Source organism: Tamandua tetradactyla, chromosome 21 (assembly GCF_023851605.1).
Source record: "Tamandua tetradactyla isolate mTamTet1 chromosome 21, mTamTet1.pri, whole genome shotgun sequence".
NCBI lineage: Eukaryota > Metazoa > Chordata > Mammalia > Pilosa > Myrmecophagidae > Tamandua > Tamandua tetradactyla.
The window spans coordinates 42155656-42165779 of record NC_135347.1 but is presented as its reverse complement, the minus strand read 5'-3'; the positions used below and the strand labels follow the sequence as shown (position 1 = coordinate 42165779).

The following is a 10124-nucleotide window of genomic DNA, read 5'->3' as shown; positions in this document are numbered from 1 at the left end:
TATTAAGCTGATTTATTTTAGTAAGCATAGAACTTCACATCTTCATTGTTTGAAAGGAAGAATTTTTCTCCGCTCTCTGTGCCTTTTCTGCATTGTATGGCCTATTTTTTTCAACCTATATTTTAAAATACCTGTTCATTCTTTTCTGCTGCTTCACAAGGTGAAAATTCATTTATATGAGAGAACCCCAATTTCATTTTTCACTTCCATTTTAAAGCAGGAGTTCTTAGATAGCATGGCTTTGACCTAATACCACCTTATTCTGTTTGGTTGGTTTTACCATTTCAGTTGGTTTTATTCTGAGTGTCACCATTTCTAACTATTAGCTTATATTAAACAACATCTCCAATCCAGCATTTTAATCCCTCTACCTGGTTACTTGTTTTATCTTCTTCTTATATTAAACTAGTTAGTCAAGGACAAGACTATTTTGAGCATGTTAAATGTTTTGAATAGAATTATTTAAAACAGCTCTAAAATATTTTTTCTCACTTGTACCAACGATTTCACCTACAAAGCTTCTACTTGCTCTCAACATTTATTATTTTTATCAGGTTTTTTGTCAGTAATTTTTTAGGGAAATGCAGGATTTATTCATTCACACTGGATACATCCAAAATTTAGGAAATAATTTTAAGTTTGTGGACATAAAGCATATATATGGTCTGTGATGGCCTGATTGCATACATTCCCCGCCAGAAATCAACTGCATTTAACTGTTTGTATATACTATATTTATGGTATATACACTATACATGTATTCTATATTCAGTGTGCACGTACTGGGAGGAGCAAGTTTATATGTATCATACATATTATATTTACATGTATTATGGCTATAGATAATTTTTAAATACTTATTGATTAATCAGTCTTATGAATTAATCAGTATAGTTAGTGTCTGTAGAAAAATTGACAGTAAGAGCATCTGAAGAAGAATATGAGTTATGTTTTACCTTAAAGAAAAGAAACCTTCTGTGTTCAGAATAACACAGAAACAGAGTTTTCTGTATAAGATATATTAATGTTTCCTTCAGATAAAGAAGGATGTCTACAATGAAAGGACATTAAGTTGTAACTCTCCATCCATATCCTCTATTACACTGCCCAAATGTGCTTCTTGTTAAGTCATATCATGTTATATGACATTTCTTGAACATATCACATATTTTTTGTAGCTCATCAGCTAAGTAAGTAAGGGTTTTGTTACTTGGTGAGCTTTTACCCGAAGATTTCCATCAAATTTCTGATCCTCTGTTAATTCATCTCCTCTGGCTTCAGAATTCTTTGCAGATACCATTGTTATTTACTAATTATATTATGCCACTTCCTTAGTTTACATTTTTCTGCTCCTTACTAGGGCAAATCTCTCTGGTAAGCATTATAGACAGAGACCCTGGGTGAAATGTCTGTGATTCTTGAAAATGCATATATAAGCTATAAATGATTTTTTTAAAAAAGCAACCTTAAAATGAATAAATATTAAAATGCATGTAAAATAAATATCAAGCAAATTAATTCCACTTATGTGCAATTAACGTTTGTTATATTTAACATGAGACGTGAGCTCATTTTAATATTTCATGCATCAGGGGACCTGGGCTCTCAGAGTGACCAGAGGCTGAGGACTGACAGGCCTCATGGCCCCATATATGGCCCCACACTTTGATGGCAGGAATTATGTACTCCCAAAGGCCAGAGGCAGTAGCTGGCATTATGTCAGTACTTAAACATTACTAAAGATGTGCCTGAAAATAAGAAGCAATTGGTATCACCTGTCTGAATAAAATCTATATTTAATAAATATAACTCCAGAGGCAGAGAATCATCGTACTTAAATGTGACATTGAAATTCCACGAACTTGGGTTTGAGGTGTGATTCTGTCACTTAACAGAGAGGTGATTTAGGGTGAATCGTGTATCCCCTGGCCATAAAGGGGATAATAGTAGTAACCATCTCTTGGGATTGCTATGAGGGTAAGTGGGATGATGTACACTGAGCACTGCATGGCCCATGGCATGGAGTAAGTTGGGTTATTACTATTACTGCTGTAAACTAGGCAAAGGTAGCTTTAACTGAATTGACATCTGTAGTATTTAACTCTTGATGTCTTTTAAACAGCTTTCAGTCTTGTTAGCCAAATTTAAGGAGGGTAGGGATAAAAGAGGCCACAATGTACAACTTTCTCTAAACTCTCAATTCTTACCAGCAACAGATTGTAAAATATGCTGGAATAAGTCAGATTTTGAGGCTCTATGTAAATTTTTTAAAAAGCTATGGTGATAAAAGCTTTCTTATTCTAAGATAACATGCATGAAAACAATTTGTGATTCAGGATAGCAATACAGCTATGTCTTTAAGCCAGCTAACTCTTTGTGACACATTGTCCTTGCTTTCTAAAGTAAGCCTCATCTCACTTTTAATGTGTGAAAGGAGAGATTATTCAACACAGTGGTAGACACATTTTTGTTCTCAAGAACACTGCGATATCATTAATCTTCTGGCAAGCCGGCAAAGGCGGGTTATGTGAATGAGAGTCTTTTGCAAGGCTATAAATAAAGTTTAAAGAGAGGAAAGAGACAGAAAGAAAAGATGTTTTCCTGAAGCTTCTATTTCCACAGTACGGACCACATTAAGGGTGCAATAACTTCCAATAATAATGCTTTTAAAATCTTCTTTATGGGTTTTCAACATCTGTCTAGAGAACTCCAGCCTAAAAATAGAATCTGATCTTGTAACACAGCTTTCTCAAAGTGGCTATCCTAAACACGCTCCTCAATGAATACTCACATATTACTATTATTGAGCCATATTTCTGGGTGTAACAATACTTTGTCATATGTATCACATGCTTAGCACTCATATATGATACTGCTATACACGTTTATGCATTAGTGTGTGTGTGTGTGAGTGTGAACTGGTTCCTCATGAATGGAAAAACTTCAGTAAAAAGAATTTTTTTTGCCTCTTTGGTTTTTGAGATGTAAAGGAATAAAGATACAAAGTTTTCCTCATTTTTTTATGTTAGAAATTTTATTCTCTTTCGTAGTCTGATAGAACTTAATTTCAAAATCATCCATGTTTAAACGTTGAGTCATGTTTGATTTTATTTGAAAATACTCTCAGGAATAATGCTCCTATGCTAAATGCTGTTAGAGCATACTCATGGATCACTATTACATACAATATGGACTTAATTTTCTCATTAAATTGGGATAGCTGGCAGCATTTTTTGGTTATAGTAAAGGCCTTTGTCTGCTGGTTCTTCAATGAGCAGAACTCCCACTGACTTCATAAGAGGATCAGGTACAAATTAATTAACCTGCCACAGATTGGTGTTTAGAGATTTTTTAATTTTAACCTATAGAGCTAAAAAAATAAAAATAACTAAATTTTAAAACCCCAGCTTGCTTGTACTTTGAAGACTTTGCTTTTTAAAAGATAATATTTTGGAATTTGGGACTTCTGAACAGTTTGTATGTGATAAACTAAAGACACTACAATTAGAACCTTTTTGCTGTTCAGCTTTTTAAGGAATATTAAAATCAAGAATCAACATTTCTGGCATTTTTTTCAGGTTGAATGAACTTCGAGATTCAGGGCAGCCGAGCCTTTCCGCATGCCCTTGACAGGGCTTTAAGCCTACTCCGGGCTCTCATTGTCTTTGCTGTACCCTCTGAAACCCAGAGGCTTCAGCTGGGGGCTCGTGATGAGACAGCCATTTCTTTCCTGGTCTTTGCATGTGGCTCCGCTCTCTAACAGCCCCCATCTGGGGAGCTCATTACATTCTATAACAGATTAGGGTGGAACGAGCAGTTGAATTCCTCATCCGAGAAGCATACAAGTAGAGTTTCCATGCCATTAGCTCAAGAAGCTAGAAAATAGACTTGGATAGAGAAGGTATCAGCTCCTCAGTACAGAAGGTAGAATTCTCAGGTGCCGGCATAACCTTTGGAGACCAGTCTTGACCATTAAGAACACAATGATCCTAAATATTTTATGATAGACTTTCAGAACTCATTGCAGATACGAAATTTGGAGTGCGTGACAGCCCTAATTTGCGGAGGAAAACAAAAACAACAAAAAAGAAAAACGGAAAATAAAGAGAACAATAACTAAAATTTATGGAGTCCTCATCAGGATTGTTTAATACACAATTACCTCATTTATTCCTTAAAATATTTTGTGAAGTATATGTTACTTTCCCCATCAGACAGTAAAAGAAACACACTATTGAGACACATTAGGTAACTTGTTTCTAACTTTGCAGTTATGAAGCAGTAGATATATGATTTGAGTCCAAGCTGATCTGATCCTAAAATCTACATCCTTGACTCAACCAGAATCAAAAGTATTGGCCTAGGAGCAAATGGTGAATAAAGCAGAATTTCATTTTTTAGATTCCTACCTTCTCCTTCAGTAAACCTTCTCCTCCCTTTTGATGGCGCCTGTTTCTGCCTCTTGCCTTCCCCAAAAGGCTTGCTTTTCTCATGTCCTTGTCTACTCCCAAATGTTAGTTGAAAATTATAGTAGTTAATTTTACTTCTCTTATTGATACCCAGTTGAAATCAATACATAAAAATTCCTTTAAGATCCCAAGAAATATACCTAAGACAGCATGACAGTTGGAGAATGCTGGAAGACACATAAGAACTAAAGAGGTATCTTCTCCTAAAAGAGGCCTGGAAAAATTCAGTATTTCCTGCTAAAATAATTGTAAACGGATGAAACCAGTGTAAAATGAACTCCACGAGTGTATCTGAAAGTAAAAATGGTCATGAACTAAATAGCTTAAGGGAAGAAATGTGGTCATGACAAGGCAGAATAAATCCTTTGCTTGGTGATACCAGTGTGTTCCATGAAATTCTGAACTGAATATATAAATCTTAGGGTCTCATACCTAATTTCCACTTTATTCCATTCCAGTGGGCAGACTCAGAGTAAAAAAACAGGACCTCAGAGTAATTATTTAAGATAGCATTTCTTCTCACTGCCCTTCTATGGAGCTACTTTGTGCTCAAGAGACTGAGGTATTCAGGTCCACCACAGGGCAGTTACAGGTCTCCTTGAAATGGGATCTTCCCTGCTGGTGTTGACACAGAGCTCTTTCTTACAAAGGTCGTTTTCACTGACACATAATACTGGAGAATCTAAATGTAAATTTGCTAAGGTTTCAAATGTGTATAGGAAAAATATATAATTAGAAATAATATAACAATTTTTCAAAGAATTTATAAAGTAGAGAAGAAAACATATTGTCTGTAATGTCACCACTCTAACATACCAATTGATATACTTTGTAAACTCTCAACCATTATTTTCATGTGAATATTTTTAACATAATTGTAGTCCAACTCATATTTTTGAATTTTGCTCTCTTTCTTCTGATATTATGATAGTCATTTTCTATGTTACTAGGCATTCTTCATAAATTAGCCTGAGTATTTGGGGAAGGGGTGTTGGTATCTCTTCATTTTTGAATGGCATATATTCATATATATAAATGCATGAGTTACTACCTTGTAGGCCCTACGTAAGTGGCAATATAGTCTAATAACAGATTTTAAATATTATTCCAGTTATATAGATATTGCATTTTGGTTCTCAGTGGATTGTTGACATCATCACATTTGTAAAGTTATCACAATCCTGCCATTTGATCATACTTAAAAACTGGGCTTATCAAAACTGGTGTTTGTTGAATAAGGCATGAGATTTTGTTGGCTTTTCCAGGTTATTGTGATGCCCCGGTAAATCCCAAAGTGATTTGAACAGTGAATAAAGAAGTATTTGCAAAGTCCCCTTGGAAGAATGGCGAGAAAGGGGAAAAAATCCAACTTCCTCCGTTAGGAGAATTCCTAATATTCTCGCAAGCAGTGGGGACAACCAAATCAATAGGCCAAGTCCTCAATCTTGGGATTTGCCCCTATGACACTTATCCCTACAAAGGGTAGGCTAAGCCTACTTAAAATTAGGCCTAAGAGTCACCCCCAGAGAACCTCTTTTGTTGCTCAGATGTGGCCTCTCTTTCTCTCAGCCAACATGGCAAGCGAACTCACTGCCCTCCCCTCTCTACCTGGGACATGACTCCCAGGTGTATAAACCTCCCTGGCAACATGGGACAGAAATCCTAGGATGAGCTGGGACTCCACATCAAGTGATTGAGAAAACCTTCTCAACCAAAAGGGGGAAGAGAGAAATGAGACAAAATAAGATGTCAGTTGACTGAGAAATTTCAGAGTCAAGAGGTTATCTTGAAGGTTATTCTTATGCATTACATAGATATCCCCTTTTTAATTTATGGTGTATTTGAACAGCTAGAGGGGAGTACCTGAAACTGTAGAGCTGTTGTTCCAGTAGCCATGTTTCTTGAAGATGATTGTATAATGATCTAGCTTTTGCAATGTGATTGTGTGACTGTGAAAACCTTGTGTCTGAATCTCCTTTTATCTATGGTACGGCCAGGTGAATAAAAAATATGGATAAAAAATAAATAATGAGAAAAAAGATTAAAATAAATTGAGCAGATTGAAATACTAGTGGTCAGTGAGAGGGAGGGGTAATGGGTATGTCATATATGAATTTTTTCTTTTTTCTTTCTTTTCCTGGAAAGGTGCAAATGTTCAACAAATGATCATGGTGATGAATACACAACTATGTGATGGTATTGTGAGCCATAAATTGTAACCATGTCAAGAATGTCTATATATTTGTATGTTGTTTACAACAAAAATATTTAAAAAAAAAAACCCTGGTGTTTGGAGAGAAGAAGAACACATATAATTGACATAAAACACTGAAGGACATAGTGAGTTTAGACATTTTTTGAGTGTTGCTTAGATTCCTGTCTTAGAAATTTGTGAAGATTTCTTTTAAACTAAAGAATTTATTTGGGTTATTTGCAGCTGTTGTGGCCTGGCCTAACCCCATTAGAGGTGATCTGTGGGAAGAGAAGGAGACAAATTGCGACACTGTCCTTTATCAAAGGACCACACAGGTGTTTGCCACTTTGACTCCATGATGGATAGTTATCTTGAAGTTTGACAGATGTGAGGCTAAAAGTTTAGAGGAAAACAGAGCAGGAGCCCAGTAGCTCATGGTATTGACACTTAGTTGATAACGTGGGGTTAATCAATCTTCTCTATTGTCTTTAGCTTCAGTTTTGTTTTCGGTTCAAGCTTCATTTTCCTCACCTCATTGGATTGTTGTGCTAAGAAAACGTCTAGAGGAAGAAAAGACAGAAAGTTACTCTTTCCACATTATCAATCTCACCAAAAAGCTCACTCTGAATGCTTATGTTGGAGACAGACAGGCAGACACACGCATCCTGTGTGCTATATATGTTTGTTTAAAGTACAACAAATTGGTGGAGAAATAAAATAGATTTTTACAATAAAAAATTGAATAATATTTTTCTTGGCTAGATATTGTCCCTGAAATATTTTATTTTCAGAGAAGCAGCACACTGTTGATTATCATTCCACTTTGCTTAAGTTCTCCCAATATTATTCTTAGTTTAGAGATGTGAAACTACTAGATATTCTATTAAAATAAATGTTTATTTCAATATCTAAATATGCTCAGTTTTGATCTGTTTTCAAGTGGGTCATGCAATTAAAATTCTGCCATGTCTGAATTCCTGGAACAATGGATAACAGAGGGGAAAAGTCCTTGTAATTTACATGAAATTATATTACCCAAATTAATGCCTGTGATGAGAGAAAGAATGAAGATTTTACAAAGAAGTTTTTTTGAGATTTAAACACGTTTCTGTCACCTTTATTGAAGTATCATTTACATACAACAAAATTTAGCAATTTATGAGTTCAATTGACAAGTTTTGACAATGTATACAGTCTTGTTGCCACGACTAGAATCATGATATAGAAAATTTCCATTCTCCCCAGAAATTCCATTATGCTTCTTTGCATTCTGTACCCCCCATGCTTGCTTGCCTCTTGAAACCACTGAATATTACAGATCACTTCATAAATTTACTAGTCATCCATGTGACATAGATTGTGCTAAAAATTGTCCCAACTCTAGTATGTGTGCTGCTAAAGTGAGCACTTATAAAAATTTTAGAAGATATGGTTTATATATTAGTTTGTAAACTTTTTACACCATTAATTTATTAGATCTCCAAAGCTATTATTTATAAATAGTAGATTAGAAATGCTATGTTGTCACCACCCTTAGAAAATAATACTGGAGATTCTAACCTAGTCATATTTTTAACTCATATTTCTTTTTGAAGCACTGAAATATTAATTGATAATTAGCTTGATGCCTTAAGGATACTTCTGTGCTCGAGCTTTTGAAATAAAAAGTTGATTCACTTTATGCCTCAGTTAACCATTTTGTTATTTTAAAGCTAAAGTTCTAAGGCTTAAAGAATTGTTGGAATACAATTTGTACGTGTGAAAGACAAAGACGAGGCAATTGAATTGACTGTTCTGGTTAGGAAAATGACTAAAAACGAGGAGATAATAAGTTGTGAAAATTGCTTTATATTACTCTAGGTTGACAATTTTTTTCTATTATATGAAGAGACAAAGTGTAGGCACATTGTTCATTGTGTACAAATACAAAGCATTCTTATTTTTGGGCGTTGTCAGTACACGTACACTGAGTAGATAATTTTAGCCACAGTGGAGATACTATTTCAGTTATTAGACTGAGGTTTTTCTTTTTCTTAAACTAAAATGGGTGGGTATAAATGAAGGCAGAAGACATGTGTGCCCTAAGAAGTTAGAAATGAGTGAGAATCTGCTGTAAATATTATGTTTTAATCATATCTTAAAGTCTGATTATCTCATTTGGTTATTGACAGTCCTTTTTATTTGGTAGTTTGAAAGAAGTTTTCTACTAAGATATTATGAAAATATTAATATATTAATATTAAATGTTAATGAGAAATATTTTGCTGACATTGTACTGCTTGTAGTTTTGGGATGTAGATGCAATTATTTATATAGTATAGATTTCATAGCACATCTAAAAATGAATCACTTGTAAGGCACATTTCGTTAAAAATGTGGAGCAGCTGTAGAGTAGAAACAATATGTTTTCTTAGAAAAGGTTTGTTGTAGTACCATATATACAATATAAAATATCCCATTTTAACCATTTTAAGTGTACAATTCAGTACAATTCAAAGCCTCTCTGGAATTCCATATTCTCTGTTTGGCAGGCACAAATAGAAGCTATCAGTTAAATAAGAATAACAACTTATATCACTTTTCCTGGAGTTATTTGGAAATGGAGTGAAATTTAATTTGCATTTCCCTTTGTTTATATATTCTAAAAAAAAACTTGCTTCCTGAACTCCACTCTCCAAACTCAAGGATTCGTAGTGACTCGAGACTAATAGGAAGTTGACAGTGTTTGAAAACTCCAGAGAAAGCCTGCTTCTATTATTTTCCCATGAAAATGCAAGAGCCCCAAGAGATATAGTTTTATGCAGTTAAGTGTCAGATAAATATCTGAACTTCAGGGCATATGTGGACCTACATTATGAAACACAAACGCTTCTGTCAACCCTGTTTAGGAACCGAAGTTTTGAGCTTTTTGTCTGCGTGCTGATCGTATGCAGAATTTCTTTGTCTTTGCTTTACGTACATCTGAGCTCAATGGCACACCTCTAAGCTCAATGGCACAATCAAGATCAGTGTTGCGAGAAGTGAACAATACAGAAAGGTGAATGTAAGTGGTAATATTTCATGCCACACTTGCCCTTTGTAATAGCACTTGGCCACCCAGAGCAGCAGGATGGGCGTGAGCTACATCTGTTCTTATGTCACAGAGTGTATTTCCCAAGCAGAGGGGTTGTGCCTGTCGTTTATTGCTGCCACGTGGCTTGCATTGTTATTTCATAACCTAGAGCTCCTTCTTCTTTCCTTCTTTGCTCCTGAAATCTTCACTACATGTCTTCTTTCCACTTACCCTGAATCTCTAACAGCTGAACTATCTAAATGCCAAATAGCGGTATGAATTCCTAAACAGAAGCTGCCATAAAACAATGCTGCTCCAACCAAGAAACACACATGTACAGGCACATGACTGACAGGGCTCAAAAGGCAGGTTTCAATAAATGACAAGTGTGAAGTTCTTATTGTTGCTT

At 35.1% G+C, this 10124-nt stretch overlaps 1 long non-coding RNA gene across 4 annotated transcripts in view; it reads left to right on the top strand.

Annotated features, from left to right (window-relative positions):
- LOC143665596 (uncharacterized) overlaps positions 1 to 10124 on the top strand; it is a 112231-nt gene that overhangs the window by 19727 nt on the left and 82380 nt on the right. The window contains exon 4 of one of the 4 annotated variants that reach the window (XR_013167103.1): positions 7156 to 8200. The exons of the other annotated variants lie outside the window; for them this stretch is intronic. This is a non-coding gene — a long non-coding RNA (uncharacterized LOC143665596). Of the gene's footprint in view, positions 1 to 7155; positions 8201 to 10124 lie in introns of those variants that run through there. 4 annotated transcript variants of the gene reach the window in all.